Below are 9303 nucleotides of genomic sequence, written 5' to 3'. Positions count from 1 at the left end.
ACTCGACCAGTTGATTTAAACAAAATCGGCATATCGCATGTTTGGCAGTAAAATCATCAGTTTGAAGCCGAGATGTTGAACCATCAGATCCGACACCACGGTCTTGGGCCTAACTCGCTGGCCTTCCAACAAGATTGGTGTACGATCGTCGGTTTGGAACAGACATGTAAAGCAATTTCTGTCGTCATCTGCCGATGATCGTGACCTATTTCGGATGGAATTGCCCCGTTGTATTAGATAGAAGATTGAACTCCTAAGTTTCGTCAACAGTTTTCACAAATATATGTCTTCCGCCGAAATCTACTACTCTCAAAACCCAATGCGCTTTCATAAGATCGAGGATCAGTGACCGGGATCTGGAAGACTGCTCGTTTACCACAAGCACTGGTATGCCTCCTTGAAGCACGAAGGCAAGTGAAGCGGTTGTGGAAGAAACTTCGGCTCGCCCCAGGTAAGGCCATCCTACTGAAGGTTGGTGGTGATAGAATTTATTTGTTGACTGGAAGAACTATGATTGATTGAGAAAACAGTCGACACTCAGCATTTAAACTACACTTTCAATTATTAAGATTTATAACAAGAAAATCCGTAAAACAGAAAAATTGATAAACGTCGAACGAAAACACGAAGTTTGTTTTATATGGTCAATCAAGATAGAATTAGGTTCTGCACGTCTGTATCTAACTCAAACTGATGACAGATTAGTAGTACTTCGCGTTTGACTCGGGGCAGCCAACAATAACGAACTCAGACCTTGTCGAGTCCTCGTCGAGTCAGTGGAAGTACTACTGAACTGTCAAAAAGTTCATTTGACGAGGACCTAATTCATTCGCTGACGTCACTGCAGAACCTAATAGACTAACAAATGAACTCCCAAGAAATTATGACGTTTGAGCGGGTCGCATAATGAACGCAAAATGAACTTTTGTTCGAGAAGACGACCCGCTCAAATGTCAAAATCCATTGGGTGAGTGAATTTGATGAACTCCTGCACAAGTCTATACACAGCTAGGTGTTTCAATGTGCTCAATTTATGGACGAGAAGAAGGCGGGGGTGAAAAATTCATTTTCGGTGCAAAACATAAACAAACCGGCTGGCTCTCCCATACTAAAATCCAAGATGTTGAATCGTTTGGCAATTGGAACACCTATGTGTGTTACATCTTGGTCCAATGCACAGTTCATCATTGACGTTTGAGACGGCGCTGTTTACTAGAATGAATACTAAGTATAAAAGTTTTTCATTCACCGAGTTCATGCAAGTGTTCATTTTAGTAAACAGCGCCCGTCTCAAACGTCATTGTGTTCATTCGTTGCATTGGACCATGGTCCAACACCGGATTCATCATTGACGTTTGAGACGCGCTTTCTAGAATGAATACTTTTTCATTCATCGAGTTCATGCAAGTGTTCATTTTATTAAACAGCGCCCGTCTCAAACGTCATTGTTTCATTCGGTGCATTGGACCATACTGTCAAAGTCTGTGCAGAGTTCATCAAATTCACTCACCCAAAGCGAGGTATTCACAGGGATGCCAGATGATTTTTCAATGTCTTCACAGTCGTTTAAAAATGTCTTCAAATGTCTTCAATATTAAGATTATGATTACAGTGATCGTTCGCTAATTGGGCACGACCTCACCCAACTAGCGAATGCCGTTCGCTAATTGGGGCGCTTTGACAAGCGTCAATGTTGTTCTTTTTTGCATTGAACAAAGAAAATTTTACGCGCCAGAAAATATCGATCCCGCAAACACGGAAACAAGACGTCAACGCGTTTTGACATCACATTCTGACGTTAGCTGCTTTTTAATTGGGTTTCACCCAATTATCGAACCCAACTAAAAAGCGCCCCAACTAGAAAAAACCCAATTAGCGAACGTTCACTGTATCAGCGAAAATTTCAAAATCAATAGGTCTTCTTCTCTTCTTCTTCTTCTTCTTTCACCTCGAGTTATATGAAAGTTTTTCTATGCCCGCCATTGCATGAGTATGTATCTTGTGTAGCAAGTACAATGGATACATATGCCCAGGGTATCGAGAATGTTTCCACCCAAAAACATCCTAGACCGGACTGAGAATCGAACTCACCATCTCCGATTTGGCAATCCTACGCCTTTACTCAAGGCTACTGGAGACCCAATAGGTGTGTAAATTCAATCTTCTTGTATTACTGGTTTGAATAATGTTTTTTTTACATTCAATTATTTAGAATTCAAGAGAATATTTTTAAAAACAGGTTTCACCTGGATTTTGTACTGAGTCAGGATTATTAACTCAATTTTCACGTGGAACTCTTCTTTCTTTTAGAGAATACTCTGTTGAGTTCAAACTTTACTGTGAAATACTTGAAAAACATCCATAGAATTTTCTAAAGGAACGTCCGGATAAATATCTAGATCAACTTCGGATAAATTCCGATGGAGCTGAGTCTCCTGAAAAATTTCCTGAGAATTCCTGTTGGAACTTCAAAGAGTTTACTGAAGAACTTCTGGAGAAAGTTCTGAAGGAACTTCCGCAGAAATACTTTAAGAACTTAGAAGGGCCTCCTTAGCCGTGCGGTAAGACGCGCGGCTCAAGCAGAACCATGCTGAGGGCTGGGTTCGATTCAGTGCCGGTCTAGACAACAATTTTCGGATTGAAATTGTCTCGACTTCCCTAGGCATAAAAGTATCATCGTGCTAGCCTCATGATATACGAACCAAAAATGGTAACTTGGCTCCGAAACCTCGCAGTTAATAACTGTGAGTGCTTAATGAACACTAAGCTGTGAGCTCTGTCCCAGTGGGGATGCAATTCAATAAGAAGAAGAAGAAGAAGAAAAGAAGGAATTCTGTAGAATCTTGGGATGAATTCGGAGGATTTTCTGGAGATTACCTGAATAGAGTTTCCTGATGAATTTCTGAAGGATATTCTGAGGAACTATTGAAGCAATTTCCGTTAGATTCAAAGAAACTTCTGGATAAATTCTTGGAGGTAGTTGGAGAAGCTTCTTGAGGCATTGCTGCAGAAAATTCGAAAAAATCTTGGAGGAAATAAGTATACTTCAGGCATTCTTGGAAGAATTCGCAACCTTGAAGGATCTTCCGGAGGATCCCTGGAATAGCTTCCCAGAAATCCGGAAAACTTTAAAAGAATTCCTGGAAGAACTATTGGAGAAATTCGGAAGGAACTACCGAAGGAGTTCTTGAGGAAATTCTGGAGGATTTTCCAAATAGATTCCTGGAGAATTTTGGAAAAATTCCTGAAACTTCCGGACAATTTCCTGGATGAATTTCGGAAAGAATACGAGCGCATGTTTGAAGAAATTCTTGAAGGAATTCTCAGAGAAATACTGGAAGAATGGTAGATAGAGATATATCTAGAAGAATTGCCAAAGGAATTCAAGGAAGAATTTAACGAGTGTGTTTCCTCTGATTTTGCTATTTATTGTAATTAACAAGTAATTTGCTATTATTATAATTAAAATCCTCAATTCTTTTGGGAATTCCTCCGAATTATTTAAGGAAGATTTTCATGAAATTTACCGTAGAAATAATGAAATAATCATTTAACACCAGAACTAATTCAATTTCTCGACATTCGTAAACATTTTCTATTAAAATTAATTGAGACAATTTCCTTGTGGAAATTAAAGAGATTTATTTGGGAGTTCAAAAAACTTGAGGAAATTAAGGAGAATTTTCAATTTAAATTTTGGAGATTCTCTTTATATCTTTTTCAAATAATTAGATATAAATTTTGAACTTAATTCCCCAATTGCAATTCTCTTGATTTTGAACAAGAAATTCCTCATAATTTTCATCGGAAAAACTCCTTATTTAACACGAAAAATTCTTTTGAAATTTTCGCGAAAATCTTTCAAAAGTTCACGGAAAATTCAAAGAGTTTCCCGACGGATATTTAGAGAGAAGTCACATATAAATGCCAGAAAAATCAAATGAATTCGAAAAGAAATTAAGATAAAGCATTCAATCAATTTTGCGTTCCGATGTAATAATATCTAGATCAGCAATACCTTCTCACCCGTCAAAACTCCGCCGCCGCCAAGAAAAATTCAAACAAATTCTGCCATCGAATTTTTTAACACGCACAACTCAAAGTTAAGTGCGTATGAGGTCTGAAATGCGTTGCAGTTATCAGCACGCTTGTGAAGGTATTTTATGTTTGAGATTCTAGGCGAGACAAAAACTTTTATAACTTTTGTGATTTTTTTGTATAATTTACATATAGAAGTCGCAGAAGTCGCACTCGTTGGCTTATTGATTGTCTTCATGTATCTTCAAATAAGTTAATATGTCTTCAAATATTTTGAAAAGTCTTCAAAATGTCTTCGAAATAAATTCTCACAGAGATTCAAATGTATTCAAATTGAAGACATGTCTTCAAATCTAGCATCTCTGTATTCACTCGAAAATGTTCATTAAAGGGTCGTTCAAAATCTACGTCCACGGTTTAAGGGTGGGGGGTCTAGAATTTGCGACAGTTTGTGACAGGGCGAGAGGGGGTCTCGTCTTGTGTTACGTGCAACGAGCAAAGTACCTAATTACATTTTAGCACAGACAAACAGACGTAACACGAACATTTTCTGAAAATCCTTCGCCCAACTTCTCTACCACCATCTTGCAGGCATGACACGAAACAATGTTTCGTATGACATTGTCACCAGAAGGCGCTAGAGTGATATGTTACTCGAAGGATTACGACGCTGGCGCCTCTAGTTGTGAAACACGCAATCAATCAAATTCAAATTGATCGTTGAAATCATGGTCGATGGTAATTTATCTAGTGTTACGTCTTTTGTCTGTGATTTTGGGTCTGTCTCAATTGGATAATTAAACTGAAATTAAATTGGACAGACCTGAAACAATTGATGAGCTGAAAATATTTTAATTTGCTATAATTAATTTACCATTTGAAAATTGAAGCGTGAAAAGCGAGAAAAGAAAACTTCTGATTCTTTTGCGAGTTCTGTTCCGATAAATCACCAGAGCGGAAGGAGAAGTGCCACCGATTTTCGTGAAGGGACTCGACAAGATGGATACATCACTAGTAGTGTATTCCGAGGTGTATTCATATTGGTCCCGACTTCCAAACTGATCTTGGGGCCTAAAGTGCAACTTTCGACTGATGTGTCGAAGGTGTGAAACTAATGACCGAGGAAAGATCTCACTTCGACAAGGCTGGGTACCTGCATCGAAACGGTTCCAGTTTTACCCACGATGTCCCCGGAAGCAAGCCCTCAAAGTCGTGCTGCGTGGCCTCTGCGACGTGGACGAAAGAAGCTGAAGGAAGCTCTGAGGAAGTGATTTGACCCCACCAGCATACAAAATCCGCCGGCATGACCTTTCCGGACTTACGTGGAGTTCTGTGAAATTCGCAAGCTTCCACAAGAAGTTGTCAGCCTGAAGCTCGCCCCAATTGCTCGACAGAGCAAACTTCGAAATCCGCCTCCTCGGCGGCCGATCCCTCCTTCCACCGCTGCAACCGAGAAGACTCACGGCTGCTGCCTCGGTTTCTGGGAAGTCAAACCAAGCGAAGCAACATCCAGTTAGACGGCCCCGCTCCCTCGCAGGATTCCGCTGGCAGCAAGATGAGCATCTTCTTCCTCCAGAAGGTTTCACTCCACTCTACACCTCGGAGCAGCTGGTTCCGATATTCATCCAACTTGCGACTCAGCTATGAAGCTGCAAATCCAGTTCGACCAGATCTACACTCTGGGCCTTTCCAATCCAAATCTAATCAAAATCCAATTCAAATCCAATTCAATCCAAATCCAAACCAAATCCAATTAAATCAATCCAAATCTAATCCAATCAAACCAAATCAATATAAATCCCATCCAAATCTAATCCAAATCCAATTGAAATCAATCCAAATTCAATTCAAAGCCATACATTTAATCCAATTTTTAATTTCATGTATAAATAGTATACGCACCTTGTAGTTTCACAAACTGCAATACATTTTCGACCACCTTTCAGACACGCCTTATAGTTTTCTAAACCACAAACCATTTTCCAACGGTCTAACGATGCATTTTGGTCTTACCAAACCACCTATTTCCTACGGTATTCCATACGAGCCTTGTGGTTTCAAACCACAAACCATTTTCAGCGGTCTTTACACGCCACCACAACCATTTTCCGACGGTCTTCGAGACACATTGCGATTTTGCAAACCACAAACCAATTTCCACGGTCTTTCAAACGAGCGCTGTGGTCTTTACAAACCAAACCATTTTTCCACGGTTTTCAGACACGCCACCACTATTTTTCCGACGTCTTTGAGACGCGTCTTGTGGTTTAGCAAACCACAAACCATTTTCCGACGGTCTTTGAGACGCGCCTTGCGATTCTGCAAACTAAAATATATCACTCTTCATAATTTAACCACTGAAATTCAACTCACCTCATGAAATCAGCGACAAGTTCCAAAAAGTAGACTGGCAGGATCACCAAAATGTGTGCGGAACGAAATTGTGACAGCGACTCTCCGTGGATGCGTGTGCACGCTGCGCGGAGATCTGACCAGAAGAGGCAAAGTCACGGCTTGCTGCTCGCCGATTGACACGGTGTGATGTGAATCTATAAATACACTTTATTATTTATTACCAGACTAAGGCCGAAGTGGCCTGTGCAATACATAAAAGTCTTATCCATTCAGTTCGGTCCATGGCTGCACTTCGCCAACCACGCAGTCTGCGGAGCGTCCGCAAATCGTCCTCCACCTGATCGATCCACCTTGCCCGCTGTGCACCTCGCCTTCTTGTTCCCGTCGGATCGTTGTCGAGAACCATTTTCACCGGATTACTGTTCGACATTCTGGCTACGTGCCCGGCCCACCGCAGTCTTCCGATTTTCGCGGTGTGAACGATGGATGGTTCTCCCAACAGCTGATTCAACTCGTGGTTCATTCGCCTCCATTCGCCTCCTCCGCCATCTGCACCCCATCATAGATGGTACGCAGCACTTTCCTTTCGAAAACTCCCAGTGCGCGTTAGTCCTCCACGAGCATCGTCCAGGTCTCGTGTCCGTAGAGAACTACCGGTCTAATAAGCGTTTTATAGATAGTCAGTTTGGTACGGCGGCGAACTCTATTCGATCTTTGAAGTCGATAAATAGATGATGTGTGGGCACGTTGTATTCGCGGCATTTCTGCAATACCTGACGTACGGCGAACACCTGGTCTGTGGTAGAGCGTTCACCCATAAATCCCGCCTGGTTATGCCCCACGAACTCTCTTGCAATTGGTGTTAGTCGGCGGCAGACATTTGGGAGAGTACCTTGTAGGCGTTCAGCAATGTGATTGCGCGGTAGTTGCTACAATCCAGCTTATCGCCTTATTTGTAGATTGGACACACGACACCTTCCATCCACTTCGACAGAACCTCATCCTCCCAAACCTTGGTAATCACCCAGTGCAGCGCTCTAGCCAGTGCCTCACCACCGTGTTTAAACAGCTCTCCTGGTAGTTGGTCAACTCCAGGGGCTTTGTTGTTTTTCAGCCGGCCGATCTCCTCCTGGATTTCCTGGAGATTCGGAGCCGGAAGTCGCATGTCCTGCGCGCGTGCTCCTATCGATTAATTACCATATCGCCACCGTTGTCTGCCATATCGCCATTCACGTGCTCTTCGTAGTGCTGCCGCCACCTTAGGATCACCTCACGCTGGTTTGTAATAAGGTTCCCGTTTATGTCCTTACACATATCGGGCTGTGGCACGTGGCCCTTACGTGAACGGTTTAGGGCCAATTCCCACGTAGCGTTTTTCAACTCAGCGTGCACGTGGCGTTGAAAAAACGCAGGTGTGTATCGGTGCGGCGACGCTGCGTTACCGCTTTTTCCCGATACACACATGCGTCATTTTAACGCCGTGTGCACGCAGCGTTGAAAAGACGCTACGTGGGCATCGGGCCTTAACTGCTCGTAGAACTTCCGTGCGTTATTAGCGCGGTACAGTTCCTCCGTCTCTACACGGTCTCGATCTTCCTGCTGGCGCTTTTTCCTTCGAAAAAACGAGTTTTGTCTGTTCCGCGCCCGTTTGTATCGTGCCTCGTGCGGTGTTACAGCAATCTCGCCCATGCTGTATTCTTCTCCTCAACTAACTGTTAATATATACAACGAGCAAGCAACCCTGCATTCTCTTTCTACAGTCTCTTTAAGTTGCTGCTCTCTCGAAGCTTGCTGTTCTCTCGAGGCTCTTTTTTTGTAGCAGCATCTTTGCACATGAAGTGCCATTTTGTCATAAGTAAAAGTGAATTCGAGAAGTAAACATCGTTGTTTAGTAAAGTTCTGTTTTATTTTAAATAATTAAACTCTGCATTTCGTTCCGCTGTAACCACAAGTCCAATACTAACTGCTCACATTCGCCGTCATACCAGTAGTTTCTCTGATCCGGAGCCACGGTGCTTAGTGCAGCGGTTGCGGTACTTCCAATCGAATCGAATATCTCTCCAGCCATCTTCAAGAGATGCTGCGCCTAGCTGCTTTTCCGTTGGGAGAAGAATTTACCGTCGATTAGAACGTGGTCGATTTGGTTTTCCGTTACTTGATTAGGTGATTCGGTGATGCCATGTGGCCTTGTGGATATTCTTGCGGGGGAAGAAAGTGCTTCGGACTACCATTCCGCGGGAGGCTGCAAAGTTTATGCATGGTTGGCCGTTGTTGTTCGATACGGTATGGAATCTATCCGGTCCGATGACCGGTCTATACATTTCCTCCCTTCCTACCTGAGCGTTCATGTCACCGATGACGATTTTTACGTCCCGCAGTGGACATCCATCGTATGTCTGCTCCAGCTGTGCATAGAACGCTTCTTTCTCGTCGACGGGTCTCCCTTCTGTGCACGTTGATGATGCTATAGTTGAAGAATCGGCCTTTTATCCTCAGCTTGCACATCCTTGCGTTGATTGGCTGCCACCCAATCACGCGTTGGCGCATCTTACCCAGCACTATGAAGCCGGTTCCCAGCTCGTTGGTGGTGCCACAGCTTTGGTAGAATATAGCCGCTCGATGCCCGCTTTTCCACACTTTCTGTCCTGTCCAGCAGATTTCCTTCAGCGCTACGACGTCGAAATTGCGGGGATGTAATTCATCGTAAATTATCCTGTCGCAACCTGCAAAGCCTAGCGACTTGCAGTTCCATGTTCCAAGCTTCCAATCGTGATCCTTTATTCGTCGCCTTGGTCGTTGCCGATTTTATTAAGTCGTATTATCTTCTATGTCTTTCGTAATGGTTGTTTTAAAAGGCGGCTTATTAGGCCAGCTCAAACATCCTGTCTCTTCGGAGGGCCGTCATGTCAG

This window comes from Armigeres subalbatus, chromosome 1, assembly GCF_024139115.2.
Source record: "Armigeres subalbatus isolate Guangzhou_Male chromosome 1, GZ_Asu_2, whole genome shotgun sequence".
Lineage (NCBI taxonomy): Eukaryota > Metazoa > Arthropoda > Insecta > Diptera > Culicidae > Armigeres > Armigeres subalbatus.
The sequence above is the reverse complement of the archived record's forward strand: the minus strand, read 5'-3'. Positions refer to the sequence as shown.